The sequence below is a fragment of the Heptranchias perlo genome, chromosome 20 (genome assembly GCF_035084215.1).
Source record: "Heptranchias perlo isolate sHepPer1 chromosome 20, sHepPer1.hap1, whole genome shotgun sequence".
In the NCBI taxonomy this organism is placed as follows: domain Eukaryota; kingdom Metazoa; phylum Chordata; class Chondrichthyes; order Hexanchiformes; family Hexanchidae; genus Heptranchias; species Heptranchias perlo.
The window spans coordinates 22128986-22150475 of NC_090344.1; the positions used below are offsets into that span (position 1 = coordinate 22128986).

General features: G+C 43.3%; 2 non-coding genes and 1 pseudogene across 2 annotated transcripts; 1 reads left to right on the top strand and 2 right to left on the bottom strand.

Annotated features, from left to right (window-relative positions):
• The window catches only part of LOC137336083 (zinc finger protein 850-like), a 242996-nt pseudogene that overhangs the window by 57820 nt on the left and 163686 nt on the right, over nt 1–21490 (bottom strand).
• Nucleotides 8884–8965, bottom strand: trnas-uga (transfer RNA serine (anticodon UGA)). The gene has a single exon. It is a non-coding gene; the product is annotated as a tRNA-Ser (tRNA).
• Nucleotides 14959–15032, top strand: trnan-guu (transfer RNA asparagine (anticodon GUU)). The gene has a single exon. It is a non-coding gene; the product is annotated as a tRNA-Asn (tRNA).

The following is a 21490-nucleotide window of genomic DNA, read 5'->3' on the forward strand; positions in this document are numbered from 1 at the left end:
GAATTTTGATCTTGAACTGCAGTTGAAACATTTGCATAAAAGGAAATAACGTCCCGAAATCGTCCCACGTGAATCTCAAACGCTTTGGGAAGAAGTTCAATAGAAACAAACAGGACTTTAATGGCACCTCAACGACCTGAACTTTCATTGAATCAATTTTGTTCGCCATTACATTCGACCGTGAAATCGCTCTTGACTTTCATCTCACTGAAGCAGAGTGTGGCCGCTTTGTATCTTTGAGCATGTCGGTGGCGCGTTTAGCTTTGATATTGATCGCTTCCAATTTGTAAAATTCATCAATCGTCAGGGAAAAGAAACCGAGAATCGAATTGTCCTTGTAAGTGATGAAGTGAAGTGATTGGTGCTCCAAGCAGATCTGGAAAATGCGCAGTGCAATCGGTCAGGAGTTCCAAATCCACCCTCCAGCCACTCACCAATCATATTAACTGAGCTTTACTCTGGCCCAGTGTCACCGCACTGAAATCGAGTATTTGTGCGGCATGTTTTTCTTCATAGTTGCTGGTTTAAGAGTGAAGGCCGGTTGGTTGCATTTTCACTCCTGCAAGTTTCAACCATTCATCTTGGACTGACTGTAGACCGTTATTATATTTGTCGCTGCAAACTCAAAGTTTAGCCCAGTGTATTATTGGTTTAGCAGGTGATCTCTTCACCTGTTCTTGAGAATCCCTACGTGGTCAGTTTTCGGTAAAATATTAAGATGCCTACGTGGCAAAGAAGCAGAATGCAAAATGGTTAGAAAGGGTTAATTAGTTAGTAACTGAGATTGATACAAGTGGCCTGGCCCTCCTGCTGGGCCATATGTTTGCTTAGTCAGCAGGCCTGCATTGTCTTATCAATGATAGGTCTTTGATGTGAGTCAAGGACTGGTCTGAATGTCTCCATGTTTATGGCAGATCAATATAGGTAACGAGCTTAGCCAAAGTTGAAAGACATTCCAGGTTGGGAGATAAGGAACAGAAGGAACAGGGAAGAACATTCCAAGTTGTAAGATGAGGAAGTTATCCCCTTTGATGTCTAACAGCAGCATGATCAGCACATGGACGATTTATGATTGGCCGGAAATAATGTAACCTCGCATGGCAACCTATGCCCGGCTTATGATTGGTGTTGACCCTCGTTAAGTATGTTCCAACCCTATTGATTTGTATAAAAACGTGTGGATTTCTGTATGTTGTTGTTCTTGCTCTGCCAGCATAGAGGGACTCTATCAGGAGTCCAAATCAATGCTGCAGACTAAGAACCCTGCTATTAAAGATGTGTTGAACTTTAAAATGTATTCGACTTCAGTTATTACTGAACCAGACTGAGGGGAAAGAATCCGGATCGTCATTTGGTGGCAGCGGTGGGATCTTAACGGTTGTTCACCGAGAGTTTGCGGAGTAAGAGGCGGATTGTCTCAGACACGGAGGAAGGAAATGGCGCCCCGATGTAAGTAGTCTTAATTTACTATGTCGGTTTTCCTCCAATCCGTCAGTCTGACGACGAATCGTCCAATCGCTAACACTCGTGTGGTGTCCTTACAAGATTCAGGTCAGTCTGGCGAATACACAGAAATAGCAGGTAGGTCAGTGGTTAATATCACTGAGGGAATAACTTGTAAGCGGTAGGTCAGTGGTTAATATCACTGAGGGTAGTCAGGGTTTAAGTTCCTGATGATTGGATATAAAGAGGAACTATTGATAAAACTTAGATGCCGAAAAAAGGCTCAGGAATTAATTTGGAAAATAACAGAGGTACCTCAGCCAAAGAACTAATTGCTTTATGGAGACAGTACTGTAAACAAAAATGGATAGAATTAAGTGACTAGACAAATGTTTAAAAGACAGAGACCCGAAAAAGAAAGGTTGTGTTGTTTAAGTGTACTGTCCCTTTAAAAAGCCTGTCTTGATCAGTGTTTTTTTTTGTCGGTGTTGTGGGCCACGCCCCCTTCTTACTGTGTCTTGTGTGTTTTCTTCCTTTGTGTAATGTATCTGTCTTGTCGTGTGTTTAATTCTGATACTGCCGAATTAAAATTGGAGTTATTGAGGTTAAGTGACCTATTAAATTGTGGTTCTTATAAAGTGTGGGCATGTTAAATCCAGACATGGGATCTTCAAAAAATTGGCATTTTGAATGTTTATTTTGTGATTGGCTGTGGTTTAAAAAGAGGTTAAAAATTAACGGGATACATTAAAAAAACTATCAGGATCATTGTGATAGGAAAAGTCGGAAATCTGGAACAGCTCGCAGCGTTGATTATAATCACATCCACTAAAAGTATGTGAAAAAATAGTGTGCAAAAATATAGTATAAAGCAATCCACAAATGTGAGAAGTAAACAAATCAGTCAAACCTGTGTGAAGAGAATTTTTGAAGGTGGGAACTTAATCTCAAAAGGGAGAAGGATCAAGTTACTCCTACCACAAGAGCAAGTTAATATTAACCCCTTCCATCCCAAGAAGCCAGACTGTCATGCCAAGAGCAGTTCAAACAGATAGAAATGACCCAGTCGGTTGAGAACTGTCTGAGGCTTGCCCAGAACACAGGTGAACATGAGGTAATAATTGGTATAGGTTATATTAGTAAAATTGTCCCAATCACTCGGAAATGCCAAAGGCTACAATTGACTGAGATATAAGTTTTCATGCTACAGTGAAAATTGATAAGAAAGGAATGTAAAACAAATCATATGAAAAGGAAGCATAGGTTAGACAATTGGAAGTCCATTACTTGAGCTATGTACTGACACAGGGTACTAAACACCTATCAGTTTTACCCTGCCACAGTATGATAAGGAAGTTTTGACAAGTTCTGGGGCTATTCAATTTTATTTGAAATTAATAGTAGAATACAAGATCTGACCAAAGAGGGGAGACCTTCCCTGACAAATTATATAACTCGCATTGAGAATGCTAAGAAAACTCAACAATTAGATCAACAGCTCCTAACTCAAGTGTTAAAACAAAGAGCGACATGGAATGGAGGTGGACATCGTAAAAAGAGATAGGCAAATATGGAGACGTAAAGATCTGTGATAAGTGATATAGCAACTGCCTTTGCCTCAGTTGTTAACACCATTGATTTGACAACATTAGATCAAAAGGTCAGAGATTTAGGGTCTCGCATTAATGATATATTAAAAGATAAATGAAAATACAGATAAGGAATTTTCTGAGGATCAAATGCTGACCATATATTTGCAAAGGATAGCTACAGTGCTAGAAACACATGCCCAAACCATTAATAAATTAATAAAAGAGGAATATAACGTATCTTAGCAGGCGGCTGCTAATGATATCTGCTTAATGTGGTTACATCTTGAAAACACAGAGATTAGGACTTGGAGTTAGAAATTCCAGTCTGCAGCCCTGCGTACATCTGCATGTGGAAGAGACAGTGTTTATTTCACACAGGCTGCGTGCTTCAGAGAGAGGGCGAGAGTGGAACTAGGCAAAATTCTCTCTCCTGTTTTGTTTTCTGAATTTGTTTCGGGTATAGGGATTATTCCTTTGGATAAATAAATAATAAATGAAGATTTGACAAATTAATCACTTGGGCTCTCAAGAAGAGCCGCAATGGATTTTCTGTGTTTCTTTTAAAACAGGTGACCCTGGTTTTTTTTTGGGACCACGTGAGTGTTGATGGTGCAGGATTACCAAGAGTAGTTACAAAGTTACGGTGCAACCTTTGCTGGAGAAATTTGGTGCAGGAAACAATCCAGTGGTGTTAAAGATTTAAGACTTTAGCTGCAGACATCAGCAGATACCAAATTTCACAGCGTGGTGATATAAATGATTCTCTTCTTTTGAAAACATTTTGATTTGTTTTGTTTTAGCCTATTTGTTGTCTTCCGAGACAGAATGCTCGAGGTGGGGAGATATGGGAATTTCTCTAAGTCATTGAATTGGGCATGATAAAAAAATCAATCTGGCATAAATATACAATCTAGTGGAAGTCAGGAAAGTGTAGTTGAGAATAGTAAATTGATAGCTTTCTCGTGGAGATATTTGTGTCCTTGCCTATAATGAATAATGAGAAAACTACACTCAATAGCCTGGCCACTACCCTGACATCGGGACCATGCAGGGGGAGATAAGCACTCGAGACACCCCTGATCTTTTTGATAAGATAACCTGAAAACCTAAGAATGGCTACAGTGGACATAAAAGATACAAATGTATGTTGCCATCATCTGAAATGGAGATCAGGATGAAGAACATGATTACAAAGGCCTATGGCCTGGTGAGCTATTGCAACCACTCTTTAAACAAACCAGTTGCTTTTACAGGACTGAATCCTACAGGTCATATGATGTGTGCCATGGAAAATGTTCGGAAATACCATGAGGAAGAAGAGACTGGCCAGCAGAAAGTTAATATCCAAGAACACTAAGCTCATTCCTATGAGATGCTGCTAGTATGCGGAGATACATGAAGAAGATACAGTGAAGAATGAGTCTCAGACAGGCTCAGTTACTTAACAACAGCTCAACAGGAAAATGGTTAATGTGGTCCAGGCGAGTGAGAAATCCTTTTAAACAAGGCACTGACACATGGTCCATAGAGAAACCAACTAATTAATGAAACAGTCAGGAAACACTGGTATCAATCAAAAGGACTGAAATTAAAGTAAAGAGGGACACAGTAATTTGGATTTCCAAAATTCAGGGTTAGGTTCCCATCAGTTAACAATAAAATTGGGAGAAACAATATTTAGAAGATATCCGCACGATGGATACAAAATTACAAGATTATGAGGGGCCCAGATAGAGTAGACAGGAAGTACCTGTTTCCCCTAGCAGAGGGTTCAAGAACTAGAGGACGTAGATTTAAGCTGATTGGCTGGAACAAAATTAAAGGGATGTGTTACTAGACATGCTGTCACTGTGTGTCCACATAGTGTTGGACACAGCCTAGAAGCACAGTGTGGGTTTAATAATACCGGTACCAATCGGGATATTAACTGTACCATGGAGATCCTAGAGGCAGATCTAAAACCCACTTAAGTGGCATATGCCGGAGAGGGCGAATACTGTGTTACAACTAATTTGAAAACGTTTAAATATGCCAATCTAACTTGTGATATTTTAAGTCCAGAATTCTACTCCATTTCTGAAGTCCTGGTTCGGATTGGACCCGAGGAACTGGTAGAGATACACCGGCATAACCTCACCACCTTACAAGTTTCTGAGAATGTCAGAAAGGACTTCAAAGCATATCAGGACACATTTGGGTATCTGACACCCCTGTTGCCTAAATACTTGAAAGCATTGCGAATGGAGATACGCCTCTCCCAGAAGGTTTATTATAACCTACAACAGGACAATAACAACATTAAGCATGACATTGACCAAATTAAAGTCACCACCTGGTGAAATGACCTCTGGAATTTGGGACTGAATATACAGATCCATCCTTGGATTAGATTAATTTCATATGTATTAGTCGTAGTGCAGTTTGTTGTAATGTGCTTCTTGATTTTCATTGCATGGAATAAATGTAAGCAGAGGATGAAGGGTTTGGCAAAGGTAGTAAAACAGAGCCTGGGTGAGAATGTCCCCATTGTCTCTGTGGTTTCAACTAAGAACACATCTTAATGGTACTGGGAGTAGCACCCGCTGGGGTAAGGTGCATGTAAAAGGGAAGACAATTATAGTTTGATAGGATTATCAGATGCTCTGCCTCTCTTCCACCCGGACTGGTGGCCAACACGAAGGGAACCTGGTTAAGATGAGGTACAGCATCTAACGGGATATTGTAGGGAGAATTTGGATTAAGGGATATAATGGGGAGGGCACCAATTCACAGGTGTAAAATGGTCTGAAAGGTACCATTCAGTCTAGTTAGGCTGGAAACAAAATATAAAGCACCATGGGATATTTGACTATGTTAGCCTTTTCAAATTAACATGAATAGGTTTAGCTGACCAAGGACATTCGCAACTTACTTGAGAGATGTTTAGAAGGAGTCTGTTCCTGAGAACAGATAAGAGTACAAAGGCGTATTGATGAAACATGTCTGTGTTCTATTGGGACTTCTCTAGTTCAAGGGCTAGTCATATTCATTGTTATAATTCTTATAGTTTATTGCTTACTTAAATGTTGCTGCGCTGCAGAACCAGTGAGCACCGTAATAATTGGTTCTCATAAAATGATAAAAGGGGGGAATGAGAATCCCTACGTGGTAGTTTTCGGTAAAATATTAAGATGCCTACGTGGCAAAGAAGCAGAATGCAAAATGGTTAGAAAGGGTTAATTAGTTAGTAACTGAGATTGATACAAGTGGCCTGGCCCTCCTGCTGGGCCATATGTTTGCTTAGTCAGCAGGCCTGCATTGTCTTATCAATGATAGGTCTTTGATGTGAGTCAAGGACTGGTCTGAATGTCTCCATGTTTATGGCAGATCAATATAGGTAACGAGCTTAGCCAAAGTTGAAAGACATTCCAGGTTGGGAGATAAGGAACAGAAGGAACAGGGAAGAACATTCCAAGTTGGAAGATGAGGAAGTTATCCCCTTTGATGTCTAACAGCAGCATGATCAGCACATGGACGATTTATGATTGGCCGGAAATAATGTAACCTCGCATGGCAACCTATGCCCGGCTCATGATTGGTGTTGACCCTCGTTAAGTATGTTCCAACCCTATTGATTTGTATAAAAACGTGTGGATTTCTGTATGTTGTTGTTCTTGCTCTGCCAGCATAGAGGGACTCTATCAGGAGTCCAAATCAATGCTGCAGACTAAGAACCCTGCTATTAAAGATGTGTTGAACTTTAAAATGTATTCGACATCAGTTATTACTGAACCAGACTGAGGGGAAAGAATCCGGATCGTCATTCTCGGCGGTGTTATCCGTTCGCGTGAAAGTTTGATTGTTCGAGCCCTTATTTCACTTTTCCTCAAGGATTCATCGCCTCAAAGTTCCAGAGTTTCAAAGCATGCTTTGGAAGCAAGAAAATGTACAGGAATCATTGCCAGCTGAGCAGGGCTGATATTCCACCATTTACCCTGCGGTCGGAAATCAGGCACATGAATCATATAAAGGAATGGAACATTGGCTTCACGGAAATCACAATTCTCCTTGTCAGACAACCCCCTGAAAGGCCACAAGGGAGGTCGCACCAGCTGCAGGAGAGCTGGTTCGCTGTGACATGGAGATTTCTGTCGTGAGCGAGACCAGACTGTTTCTATGTTCAGAGAATGAATGTCACACCGTTTATTTTGGAAAAGCAAAACGGTGGGAATTTTTGTCACAGCACGATGCGTTTCGTGTTGTGTCAGAAGTTCCTTGTTGCGTTAGTTTCATCTTGATCGCAGAACCGGTCTGGGCGTTCCTGTGATAAACGGAGACAATTGCCTGTTAATGTCAAATTTAACAACGACTGCACTGAGTTTTTGATCCCACTCTGAAGATGCAGTCTATAAAATGAAGAAATTTCATCACATCAAAGCACAAAATTCTCATTAAAGTTTTGACTGTCTCTCGGTAACCACGTCAGTATCTCCTTCAGTCTGAAATAGAAAGTTATCGGTTGATTAATGATGATTAAAGCAGTCATTCAGCTGTGAACAGGGTTTAATTTTCTTCATGTAATTAATTTAATAAGTTCATAACTCTTACTAAAGTTGATTTCCTGACCGGGGATCGAACCACGCGGCGGTGGGAGCACTGAATTTTATCCACCAGTCCATCGGGGAGCTCCCAAGATTGCGCACCGGATACGATGGAACTGATGACATTTATTTTTCTTTCACTCTTCCGTGATTCATTCAGCTCTGTGTTTATTCTCAGGCCTCTTGTCTCTCCCTTCTTTTCAGCTTCTGACTGCGGATATTCCTGTCGTCAAATATGAATAAAATAGAACATCTCACAGCCCCGGTATATTTACTCTTTCTCTGTACAGTTCTGTACAAAATCAAACTCTACGCAGATACCGACAGTCTCTCTCCCTCACTCTCCACAGAAGCAGCAGGAGATGTCACTTTAAACTGCCAGTTGCTTCAAACGATTCACGATGGACCTGCTTTGCCTTGCAGTTTTCCCAGGAGCTGCATTGATTCGGAACGTGAATTTTGGAAATGGAAACATTTACACCGCCAGCTTGTGGGAGTATTTTACCTCACTTTCCATTTCATGTACATGCCTACGTGCACTTGGTGCTGTCATTGCCTGAACATCACCTTCTGTCGCGATAGTAGCTTGAACAGAAAATACCATTTTGTGTGAGCAGCTTGTCTGGCCCGAAAATGACCTGAATTACAAAGGGATAAGTCGGAAAGGCCGCGTTGCTCTGCTTGTTCACAGCAAAGAATTTTCAGTGTTTCCTTGTGGTCCAGTGTTTAGGATTCAGCGCTTTCATCACCACGGCAACGGTTCGATTGGTGTCGGTCTCAACATCCGCATATGATACACTCTACCATAAGTGTACTGGACTCAAATTGCTGATTTTTCACTGTGAGGGCGAAGAGACATAAATGTGTGGACATTAGTTGCGAATTCATCAGCTGGTTTGCAGCTTTGCTTCTCCGTTGCAGTCTTTCCACCTTGACCCTTCTCTGTTCGTGTTGCAGGTTCGATCATCCTTGGCTGTTCAATGAAGCCTGAGAAGTCCAAAAGGAGAAAACACAGAGAGTCAAGAAACAGAGACAGGGAGAGATGGAAGTATGGAAACAAATAGTATAAATGTCAAGTTCTGCGAACGAGCAGAATTTTGGATGGAGCTTGATAGAGATTCCTTCACGTGTCTTGCAATTTTGCTGGAGACCATTGGGCTCCGAATTAAAAGCGTCGTTGGCGATGGAGCACCTCTCTGAGGGAGCGAACAAGGTCCGTTCGTTCAAGTTCATATGTATTTGATTATTGAAGAAACTTTAAAAAGTGGCGCTGCGAACAGGATTCGAACCTGCGCAGGGAAACCCCATTGAATTTCAAGTCCAACGCCTTAACCACTCGGCCATCGCAGCTGCAAACGTTTATGATGCACGTCTGTAAATCAGAATGCGTAGGGTTATCACACGAGATCTGTGACACTTTGTTCTCTCAGACAGGTTTCCAACTGGAAACTTCAAGCTTGTTAATGTGCTGACTTTGCTGTCTCAGTGATAGAATTCTCGTTTGTCATGTGGGAAGCCGGGGTTTGAATTCAGGATTATTTTCATTCCCCATTCATAAAATCGCGTGAATTGTGCGACATTCACCCTAAGCTTCAATCTGCGCACCATTTTGAGACATTTTTCTTTCTCCACGTGTGTTGCGTCGAAGCGGGGTTGGAAAATAACATTGCAAGTCCTACGCCTTAATCATTGGGTCATCGCAGCTGCAAGCGACAAATCCGACACGGCTGCAGAAGAGAATGCAGAAGGTTATGACAGGAGAACTCTGAGACTGTATGTTCTTTTGGACAGGTTTCCAACTGAGAGCCTGCCGCCGGCTGCTGTGCGGACTTTGTTATTTCAGTGATAAAATTCTTGCTTTCTGCGCGGGAGGCGCGGGTTCGATCACCGCCTACTGGAAAAGCATTTTCATTCTCCATTCATGAGGTCACGTGAATTGGGATACATTTACATTCAGCTTCAATCTGAACACCATCTTGAGACATTTTCCTTTCTCCATGTGTGTTGTCGTCGACAGAACCTCTGCATTCTGTCCTCCATGCACTGGAATTAAGACAATCCTGCCGACGACACCGCTGACAAGACGTGAGAAGCCAATTAGTGATTTTGGACTAAAAATGGTAACACCGCAGGGCTCGTCCGGGATCTCTCACAAAACAATCAGCAAATCCCCAAAGCGAGAATCATACCCCAAGATCAACGACCTACTGATAACAGAGGGGTGCAACCAACGTAGAATTCGGTGCCACCCACAGCCGATCGGCCACCATTCTGTACATCCCATCACTTTTTCTACTCCGATGTACAGCAATGTGAAGTTGTATTCCAACTATTTCTTATCAACAATATTAGCCTCTCTTTACCACATTCGTTTCGAATGTGTGACTTGTATTACCAAGCGAGACTTTCCTGAATTAATTGCTCTAAAGCTACATTGTTATCTGTCTCGGCATCCGCAGATTATCCACTCTACAACAAGTGTAACATTGACTGCACTTCAAACATACTTCATTGGCTGTATAGCGCTTTGGGGCGTATTGAGGTCGTGAAAAGCGCTTTATAAATACAAGACTTTGTTTTCAGACTGGGCTAAAAGTCCTGATGATTTCACTATGAGGACGAAGAGATATCAATACGTGGACATTGGCTACGAATTCATCATCTGGGTTGGTCCTTCACGTTTCCTACCGTCTCAGTCTTTCGATCTTTACCGTTCTCTGCTGGTGTCGCAGGTTCGATGAGCTTTGGCCGTTCAACGAAGCATGAGAAGTCCATCAGGGCAAAACAGAGAGGGACAGAGACAGGGAGAGATAGAGAGATAAAAGTATGGAAAAAAAAGCCTGAATATCAAGTTAGCAGAATTTGAAATGAAGGTTGAGAAAGATGGAATCATACACTCATAGAATCGTTACTGCACAGAAAGAGGCCATCCGGCCCATTGAGCCTGCCCCGGCTCTCTTTAAGAGCAATCCAGTTAGTCACATTCCCCCGTTCTTTCCCTGTGGACCCGCAAATATTTTCCTTCAAATACTTATCCAATTCCTTTTAGAAAGTCATGATTAAATCTGCTTCCACCACCCTTTCAGGAGATGCATTCCAGATTATAACTACTCGCTGATTTGAAACGTTTTTCCTCATATCGCCTTTGGTTTTTTTGTCAACCACCGCAAATCTGTGTCCTCTGGTTCTCGACCCTTCCGCCAACGGTAGCAGTTTCTGTTCATTTACTTTATCTAAACCCGTCATGATCATGAACACTTCTATCAAATCTCCTCTCAACCTTCCTGCCCAAAGCAGAACATCCCCAGCTTCTCCAGTCTATCCAAGTAACTGAAGTCCCTCATCCCTGGAACCATTCCAGGAAATTTTTTCTGCAACCTCTCTCTGGCCTTCACATCCTTCCTAAAGTGCGGTGCCCAGAGTTGGACACAATATTCCAGTTGTGGATTATTGTGAAGCTTCCTTCACGCACCTTGAAACTTTGCAAGACCATTGGGCGCCCAATTAAAAGGCTCTGCCGCGGTGGAGGATCTGTCTGAGAGAAGGAAATGCGGCCGTTATCTCCAGTTCATATTTATTTGAGCATTGAACAAAACTTTAAACAATAGCACCGCGAGCAGCATTCCAATGTTTCACCGAAAGACCCTGTCGAGATTTAGATCTGACGCCTGAACCACTCGGCCATCACAAGCAGCGAGTGCTAGTAATGCACGGCTGTAAATCAGAATGCGCAAGGTACTCAGAGGAGATTTGTGCAATTATATGTTGTTTCAAACAGGTTTCCAACTGGACACGGAGAGCCCGATGCGATGCAAACGTTGCTGTTTCATTGGTAGAATTTGCACTAATCACGCGAGGGAACAGGGTTCGTATTCCCGACCAATTAAGGAGCATTTTTATTCTGCACCTCTGAGATCGCCTGAATTGGCCTAAATTCACCTTCAGCTTCAATCTGCACACCGCCATGAGGCATTTTACTCTCTCCGTGTGTGTTGCGTCGACAAACCGGCTGCATTCTGGCCTCTGGACCTCAAACATGCTCGAGGATTAAATCAATGCTGCTTTCTGCAACGCTGAAAAGATGTGAGAAAGAAATGAGTGAATCTTCACTGGAAATAGTGAAACAGGAGGGTTCTGGGATTTGAACTGGGGACCTCTCACATATCAATCAGTGAAACGTCCAAAATGAAAACCATAATCCGAGAACAAGGAGCCGTCAGTAACACAACCGGACAACCAGTCTGAAATTTCCCTGCTCCCCACAACCGATCGCCCATTCATTCAGACCGCTTTCCAGTGCTCTGTATTTTTCTCCTTCAAATTCCTTTTTAAAGTCACGATTGAATCTGCTTCCACCACCCTTTCAAGCAGCGCATTCCAGATCATAACTATTCGCTGCGTAATTACGTTTTTTCCTCATATCGCCTTTTGTTCTTTTGCAATCACCTCAAATCTGTGTCCTCTGGTTCCCGAAAATTCCGCCAATTAAAACAGCTTCTCGTGATTTACTTTATCGAAACCCTTCATGACTTTGAACACTTCTATCAAATCTCCTCTGAACCTTCTCTGCTCTTCGGTGAACAACCCCAGCACGAGGCAAATGCGGTCAATTAGCTTCAATTAATGTATTTGTTCATTAAACAGACCTTTAAAGACTGGCTCTGTTTTGTGGCAGTGTGAGCTGGTGGTTTAAATCGCCGGTTTCAATGTCTGGGGCGTTTCTCGAATCGAATTTTACCACTGACAGAATTTCTGCAAATATCCATTTTGACCTGCTCACAGAAAACCCGATTGCAGTGCGATGGAGCAGAGGGTGTGAAAGAAACTGAAAGTGGAAGTGCAGATATTAGTTTCATCACGGGGACAGGACACGTTTCCACAAGTAAGGACACCTCAACTTAAGATTCTCTCCAGCAGAGTGGGACAGGTGATCAGAGTGACCAGGCTCAAGCGGCGCAATCGGTCCTTACATGAGTTAGAGGCTCGGGAAATGCCGGGGTTGTTAATTCGAGTCTCACCTAGATCAAACAATCCTTTTCCTTATGAACATTTCGACCGGAGTTGAAGGTAGAATTGATGTTTTCCAAAATGCATCTACTTATCTGAATTGCCATGTGGTTCCTCCGGTCTACGCTGTTGCAATAGCAGATGAGATGTTTACTGTTACTTGTTTACAGGAGGGAGGCTGCAGTTTTGTAGACACAAACTATGATTTTGTTCCATCTTCAAATCGTGGGATTCAACTGGAGCTTTAAACCAGCGCCAGAGGCCACTCAGCCAGGATACTTTCCATCCTACACTTCAGGAGCGAGTTTTACAGGAATAGAATTACTTCAAGCAAGAATTCTACCCCTGAAGCACCAATGCTGCCACGGCAGCAGGATGCATGTGTCCAGTTAGAAACCTGTCTGAACTAACATACAGTCTGACAGAGCCGGAAGTCCAGCAGATTGACTTTCGGTCTGAGCAGGTGTTGAGTCTCCTTCTTGAGAGAGTTTCGCCAATCCAGCTCAGAATGGTTTAAGAATCATGAATTCGGGTGTGACTGGAGCCACTTGTGTAAGATGAAGTGTCGGGGGCAGTTTCACATCCTTGACGGACATTAATGATCCTGTTGCGGTTTTGCTGCAAAATTTCACTTCCCAGCTCCCGAACTAAAATCCAACGCCGTTGCAACTCGAATCCACAACCTTTGAATGGCTTATCAAACAAAACAAGTAGAAGTCCAACACACTTGCCATTGCGTCACAGGGTCAGTTGCCAAAAAAACCCGAATAAAAAGAAAGACGTGTTTCTCCGGTCCAGGGGCAAAGTGACAATGGATATTATTCAAAAAACTGTCCCCTCGAATCTGTCTTTATATTTTTTTTGTAAAGCTTCGATTTTAAAAGTTATAAAAAGCCGAAATAAATTATAAGAATCGAATCCGTGATTAAGGCGTTACAACACACTCTAATCAACAGTTAACCGGCCGTACTGACTGTCCATTAGACATTTTAATTAATGTCTGTACCTGAACGCTACTTGGTAGCTCTTTCTGTACTTGGACCCCGAAATCTCTCTGCTCCTCCACAGTTCCTAGTTTCTCACCATTTAGAAAACATTCTGATTTATCTTTCTTAGATTTAAATTGGATGATCTCGCTCACCCCCCATTGAACTATATTTGCCGCAGTTTTGCCCACTCACTGAATCAATCAATTCCCACTTTTCAACTTCCTGCTTCAATCTTCATGACTTATTGCGTCACCAGAAGGCTGCGTGTTCAAATCACGGGGTAACCGTTACTTTTCGAGCTAATCAGATTCTGGATCGTTCCGGGATGAATATTGTATCTGCTTTTTCTCAATAAACAGAACCTTGCTCTAAAGTCTGCTTCCCTGGCTCTCAAATTTCAGAAAGGCGTCTCATTCCGCCCTCGACTTTTGATTTTGACCTGCGGTTGAAACTTTTGCAAAGATGGAAAATAAGTCCCCAAATCGCTCCACGTGAATCTTAAACGCTTTGGGAAGACGTTCAATGCAAACAATCAGGAATTTAAAGGCACCTCAATGACCTGCACTTTCTTGGAATGAGTTTTGTCCGCCATTGCATTCGACGGTGAAATCGCTCCCGGCTTTCATCTCACTGAAGTGAAGAGTGTGACCGCGTTCCATCTGTCAGAGTGGAAGTGACGAGTTTGGGGTCGGTATGGGTCGTTTACAAATTTTGAAATCTCACCAAGCAGCAGAGAAAAAGAATCTTGGAATCAAATTGTCCCTGTCAGTGATGAATTGAAGTGAATATCGCTCCAAGCAGTTCTGGACAACTCGCAGTGCAGCCGCACAGGAGTTCCAAATCCACCTTCTCGCCACTCGGCAATCGCATGAACTGAACTTTACTCTGACCCAGTGTCACCGCGCTGAAATCGAGTGTGTCTCGGCCACACTTTTTCTGAACATCATGGTTACTGGTTTAAGAGTGAAAACTGCCGTCCGCTTCACTGTAAGTGCAAGAGACATCTTTGTAAACACCGAGTCGTGTCACAGACCTGCTCGTCGGACCTGCTCATTTCATCTCATCTCATTTTCAGCAAACCTGAATATTACTGGAATAGAGAATGGCGAATCACAGCTCGAGACATCAATCCTCTCGACCACGAGGGGACTGAGTCTTCCAACACACAGGTGTTTAATGGCAAGGTGAGTTTAATGTTCAGGAATAATAGAACACAGATTTTCACTCGTGCAAACTTCACACACTTTATTTTGGAAAAGTAAACTGATAGTAGAGAGAATTTATTTTGATCGCTGCAACCTGAATTTTTAGTTAATTGAATCAGGAGTTCAACAGCAAACGTGTGTTGTCTCTGTGGCGCAATCGGTTAGCCCGTTCGGCTGTTAACCGAAAGGTTGGTGGTTTGATCCCACCCAGGGACGGTCGGGAAACTTTTATCTTCATGGTCTCGCATTTCCTGGTTCTGATGTTTGTTTTGGCTGCAAAACAAATGCCCGGTTTCGATGGCCAGCTGAGCACGGCCGATCTTCCACCATTTAACCTGTGATTGGCTTCGCGGAAATCTGAATTCTTCTTCACAGACAAGGTCCGAAGGTTGCAGGAGAGCCGCTTCACTCTGACATGGATATTTCTGCAGTGAGCGACACCAGACTGTTTCCACAATAAATGTCACTCCCTTTTATTTTGGAAACGCAAAATTGTATTCACATTCCGATGGGTTTCAGTTGATTTGTGAGAGATCATGAAAGGATCCTGCAGCGCTGCCTTGGATAAAAACAACAGTTCTAAGCCGCATTTCAGTCGCGGCAACAAATCCCTGCATCCGAGTATCTGCACCCTGCAATCCGAGTATTTGCACCCTTACACCGGAATATCTGCACCATTGCACCGGAGTATCTGCACCATTAAATACGAGCATCTGCACCCTCACACCGGAGTATTTGCACCCTCACACCGGAGTATTTGCGCCCTCACACCGGAGTATTTGCGCCCTCACACCGGAGTATTTGCGCCCTCACACCGGAGTTTCTGCACCCTCACACCGGAGTATTTGCGCCCTCACACCGGAGTTTCTGCACGCTCACACCGGAGTATTTGCACCCTCACACCGGAGTTTCTGCACCCTCACACCGGAGTTTCTGCGCCCTCACACCGGAGTTTCTGCGCCCTCACACCGGAGTTTCTGCGCCCTCACACCGGAGTATTTGCGCCCTCACACCGGAGTTTCTGCGCCCTCACACCGGAGTTTCTGCGCCCTCACACCGGAGTTTCTGCGCCCTCACACCGGAGTTTCTGCGCCCTCACACCCATAACTCATCAACTGTCCCCAATCATCTTTCTCAGCGTAAGGAGACCTAAACAAAACACAACAGTGAAGAAATTGGCTTTATGATTCTTCACTAATGTACGGACACATTTTTGTTTACGGTACTTTAAGGGAGATTTGGGGAAAGTGGCCGCTGATACTCAGAAACCACTGCTTGTTGCTTATTTTTTTCAGCGGGCTCGTTGGTCTCGGGGTATGATTCTCGCTTCGGGTTTGTTGTTTAAAATATGTGAGAAATCCCGGACGAGCTCTCATTTCCCCCCCAGACTTTTGATCTTGAGCTGCTGTTCAAACTGGCAGGGTGTTTGGAGGTATCTCAATAATCTCACGTCCTCTGACTGCATTCGACTTCCAATTGCAATTGACCTTGAAACCGCTCTCGGATTTCATCTCACTGAAGCAGAATGTGGCCGCTTTTTATCTGTCAGCGTGGAGGTGACGAGGTTGTGGTTGATAACCGCGGGCACACCTGTCCGGACATTGGTATTCAGAATGTACAAAATGCTGTCTCAAATACTCTGTTGTCATCCTGGGAGCTCTGGTTTTGCATGCCCAACCTTTCCCCGAGCAAGAATGTGTCCAGTCTGCACCCGAACTATCTCCTCACTCAAAGCCTCCCATTGCTCATTTACTGTTTTACCTGCCAATTTTTGATTCCAATCCACCTGGACCCGATCCCTTTTCAACTCGCTGAAATACGCTCTTCTCAGTAGAGTATTTTCATACTTGATTTTTCCTTGCATTGTCCATAACTGCACTAAACCTGCTGCAAATGCTCCCCCAGAGAATCATGCTACACTTGCCCCACTTCTTTCCGCGAAATAAATCCAACACTGCTTCCTTCCTCGTTGGGCTGAAAACATACGGATTAAGAAATTTCTCTTGTACACATTTCAGGAATTGCTCGCCCTCTTTGACTTTTACACTGCTATATCACCATCTATATTCGGATAAATGAAGTCCCCTTTTATCACTACTCTAAAATTATTGCATCTTTCTGCAATTTGCTGCCAATTTGCTCCTCCATCTCCTTCCCACTATTTGGTCCCCCTATAGAATGCATCCAGCAGCGTAATAGCTCCTCAATTGTTCCTTAATTCTAAACAAATAGATTCTGCCTTTGAACCCGTAAGCATGGCGACCCTTTCTACCGCTGTAACAGTATTTTTGATCAATAGTGCCTGCTCCCCACTAACCCCTCCCCACACTTTTTTGCCTTGCCTTTCCTGAATACGTTGTAGCCAGGAATATTTAAGTGGCCATTCCTACGCTTGTTTGAGCCAGGCCTCCATTACTGACACTAAAACATAATCCCATGTTACCACTTGTGTCTGCAGCTCACCAACCTTATTTCCCAAGTGTGTTCAACACAACATCAGGGCATAAGGGTAGGACTAGTTATATTGCCCAATTAAATGTTCTATACATTAATGCACGTAGCATAAGAAATAAAACAAGTGAATTAGAAGCGTAAATTCAGCTTATAGTGCATGACGTAGTGCTCATCACTGAGACCTGACTACAAACTGGGCATGACTGGCAGGTAAATATTTCAGGTTATAAGCCGTTTCGAAAGGATAGGGACATTGGAAAAGGCGGTGGAGTAGCGATATTGAGGAGGGATACTATTACTGCATAAGAAAGAAGACATATTAGTAAAGGTGAGCACGCAGTAGAAAGGCTTTGCGTAGAAATTAGTAACAGAATAGAATACAAGACTTTGGTGGGAGTTGTTCATAGACTTCCGGACAGCAGTGGAAAAGTAACAGGATGCACAGAAGCGGACAGGGTGTTAGGGGTCTGGAACTCACTGTTTGAAAGGGTGGTCGAGGCAGAAAAGCTCAACTCATTTAAAAAGTACTTGGATGTGCATTTGAAGTGCCGTAAACTGCAGGGCTATGGACCAAGTGTTGGAAAGTGGGATTAAGTTGGATAGCTCTTTTTCGGCCGGCATAGACACGATAGGCCGAACGGCTTCCTTCTGTTCTGTAACTGTCTATGCTTCTATGTGTGTGAAGGGATTTGCTCAGTCATCACACGTGCTGAGATACCAGCGAGTTCACAAGTGACTGCAGGGGTCGGCATCTGCTGTCAATCATATCCAGGACTGAACCATGTTCATTCTGACATTTGGGATTTATTTCTGCTGATGTTAATAACCGCTATAACTGGGCTGGAGTTTAATATTCAGGATATCTGTCAAATAAATCAGCTTTGTTTTCAACACCTTGTTGTAGATTTTGGTTTTTCCCACGTGAGTGTTTAGCAGCACCTGACTGGAGCTCAGAAAGGATAATCTGGGGGGAGGATCGTCCGATGGGAACAGAACTTTAGCCTGGACACAGTCCTTCACGGCCACAGTGAGAGGGGCAAACGGCACTTTGGTCTTTCCCGTCTCTCTTCACTGACAGCAAAGTCACCGTGCGGCGTCCAGTCTAAAAGTGACTGTGGTAATTATTCTATGAAGATTTAACCTGTTTGTGTGACATTCCTGAGTCTACCATTTAAGGCAGGCGTTTACTGATTTAAAATAAACCCGCTTAAAATAAATGGGTTTTGAATTGTGATTTCCGTGAAGCCAATGTTCCATTCCTTTATATGTTTCATGTGCCTGATTTCCGACCACAGGGTAAGTGGTGGAATATCAGCCCTGCTCAGCCGGCTATGATCACGATACATTTTCTTGCAGACCAAACACACATTGAAACCCTGGAACTTTGAGGCGATGAATCCTTCGGGAAAATGAAATAAGGGTTCGAACCATCACACTTTCTCGCTCAGTGATAGCACCACCGAAACAGACGAAGAGATCACCTGCTAAACCAATAATTCACTGAGCTAAACTTTAAGATTGCAGCCACCAATAAAACAGCTGTCTGTTGTCAGTTTACTTCTCCAAAATGAATGTGTGAAGCTTGCAGGAGTGAAAATCCAACGAGCTGGTCTTCACTCTTAAACCAGCAACTGTGAAGTTAAGAGAAACGTGCCGGAGAAATACTCGATTTCAGCGCGGTGACACAAGGCCAGTGTAAAGCTCAGTTAATATGACCGCTGAGTGGCGAGAGGGTGGATTTGAAATTCCTGAGCGACCGCACTGTGCATTTTCCAGATCTGCTTGTTGCACCAATCCCTTCAATTCTTGAAGGGACAATTCGATTCTTATTTTCTTTTCCCTGAGGCTTGGTGAAATTTTTTGAATTGAAAGAGACCAATATCAAAGCAAACCTCGTCAGTGACATTCTCACAGTTACAAAGCGGCCAGACTCTGCTTCAGTGAGATGAAAGGCCAGACCGGTTTCAAGGTCGAATGCAATTGCAAGCAAAGCTCGTTCAGTGAAAGTGGAGGTCATTGACGTGCCTTGAAAGGTAGTGATTGTTTGAACTGAACTTCTTCCGAAAGCGTTTGAGATTCAGGTGGAGTGATTTGGGGACTTCTTTTCCCTCTTTGCAAAGTCTGAACCGCAACTAAAGATAAAAATTCTCAGGCTAAATTATGGATTTTTCGGAATATGAACCTCGAATCGAGAATTATACCCCGACCTCAACGAGCCCAGAAACAAGAACGTGTCCTTACATTAAGATGTTACGCTCACATTCTATGAGAGGTCAGTCTGTAAAATAAAACGGCATTTTGAAGAGATATTCTGAGAAGTTCCATATTGGACCCTGAACAAAGTACAAACACCGCACGATGTTTTTACTGGTCAAATTCACGAAACATAAATTCCACAAAAGCACCACGGGGAGTTGAATCTTGGACCGGAGTTCTTGAACCAACTGAGCCACGGAGCCAATTCACGGGAACGCTTCTCACTTCCTCTCATTAATATCTATGCTACACGTCATATTCTGTTGGGGGTTCAGACTGTTTCATCTTTATCATTTCATCGAAACATAGAAAATAAGAGCAAGATTCGATCATTCGGCCCTTCGGGCCTGCTCCGCCATTCAAAATGATCATGGCTGATGCCTAACTCAATACCCTGTTCCCGCTTTTTCCCCCATATCCCTTGAGCATTAAGAAATATATCTATCTCCTTCTTGAATACATCTAATGACTTGGCCTCCACTGTCTTCTGTGGTAGAGAATTCGACAGGTTCACCAACCTCAGTGAAGAAATTTCTCCTCATCTCGGTTCTAAATGACATAGCCCCTATCTTGTGACTGTGAGCCCTGGTTCTGGACTCCCCAGCCAACGGGAACATCCTCCCTGCATCTAGTCTGTCTCGTCCTGTTGGAATTTTATATGTTTCGATGAGATCACCCCTCATTCTTCTAAACTCGAGTGAATATAGGCCTAGTCATACATCATCCTGCCATCCCAGGAATCAGTCTGGTAAACCTTCGTTGCACTCCCTCCATGGCAAGCACATCCTTCCTCAGATATTGAGACCAAATCTGCACACAATACTCCAGATGTGGTCTTACCAAGGCCCTGCACAACTGCAGTAAGACATTGCTGTTCCTGTACTCAAATCCTCTTGCAATGAACGCCATAATACCATTCGCCTTCCTAACTGCTTGCTGCATCTGAATGCTCGCTTTCAGCGACTGGTGTACAATGACACCCTGGTCTCTTTGCACCGCTCCATTTTCCCAATCTATCACCATTCAGATAATAATCTGCATTTCTGTTTTTACAACCAAAGTGGATAACCTCATTTATCCACGTTATACTGCATCTGCCATGTTCTTGCCCACTCACCCAACTTGTCGAAATCACAATGGACCCTCTCTGCATCCTCCTCACAGCTCACATTCCACCCCAGCTTTGTGTCATCTGCAAACTTGGAAATGTTACATTACGTTGCCTCATCCAAATCCTTGATATATATTGTGAATAGCTGGGACCCCAAGCACTGATCCCTGCGGTACCTCACTAGTCACTGCCTGCCACCCGGGAAAAGACCTATTTATTCCTACTCTTTCCTGTCTGTCAACCAATTCTCAATCTATGCCAGTATATTCCCCCAATCCCATGTGCTTTAATTTTGCACACTAACCTCTTGTGTGGGACCTGATCAGAAGCTTTCTGAAAATCCAAGTACACCACATCCACTGGTTCACCCCTATCTATTCTACAAGTTACCTCCTCAAAAAACTCCTGTAGATTTGTTAAGCATAATTTCCCTTTCATAAACCTAAGCTGACTTTGTCCAATCCCGTTAATGCCTTCCAAGCGTTCTGTTATCGCACCTTTTAAAATAGACTCGAGCATTTTCCCCACGACTGATGTTAGGCGAACTGGTCTTTAATTCCCTGTTTTTTCTTCCTCGTTTTTTAAATAGTGGGGTTACATTTGCCACCCTCCAATCTGTCGGAACTGTTCGAGTCAGTAGAATTTTGGAAGATGATCACCAATGCATGCACGAGTTCCAGGGCCATTTCGTTTAGTTCTCTAGGATGTAGATTATCAGGCCCTGGGGATTTGTCAGCCTTTAACCCCATTAATTTCCCGAGCACTTTTTCTTTAAAACTAATCCTGGTTTCCTTCAGTTTCTCCCTCAGTAGACCCTTACTTCCCTAACATTTCTGGAAGGTTGTTTGTGTGC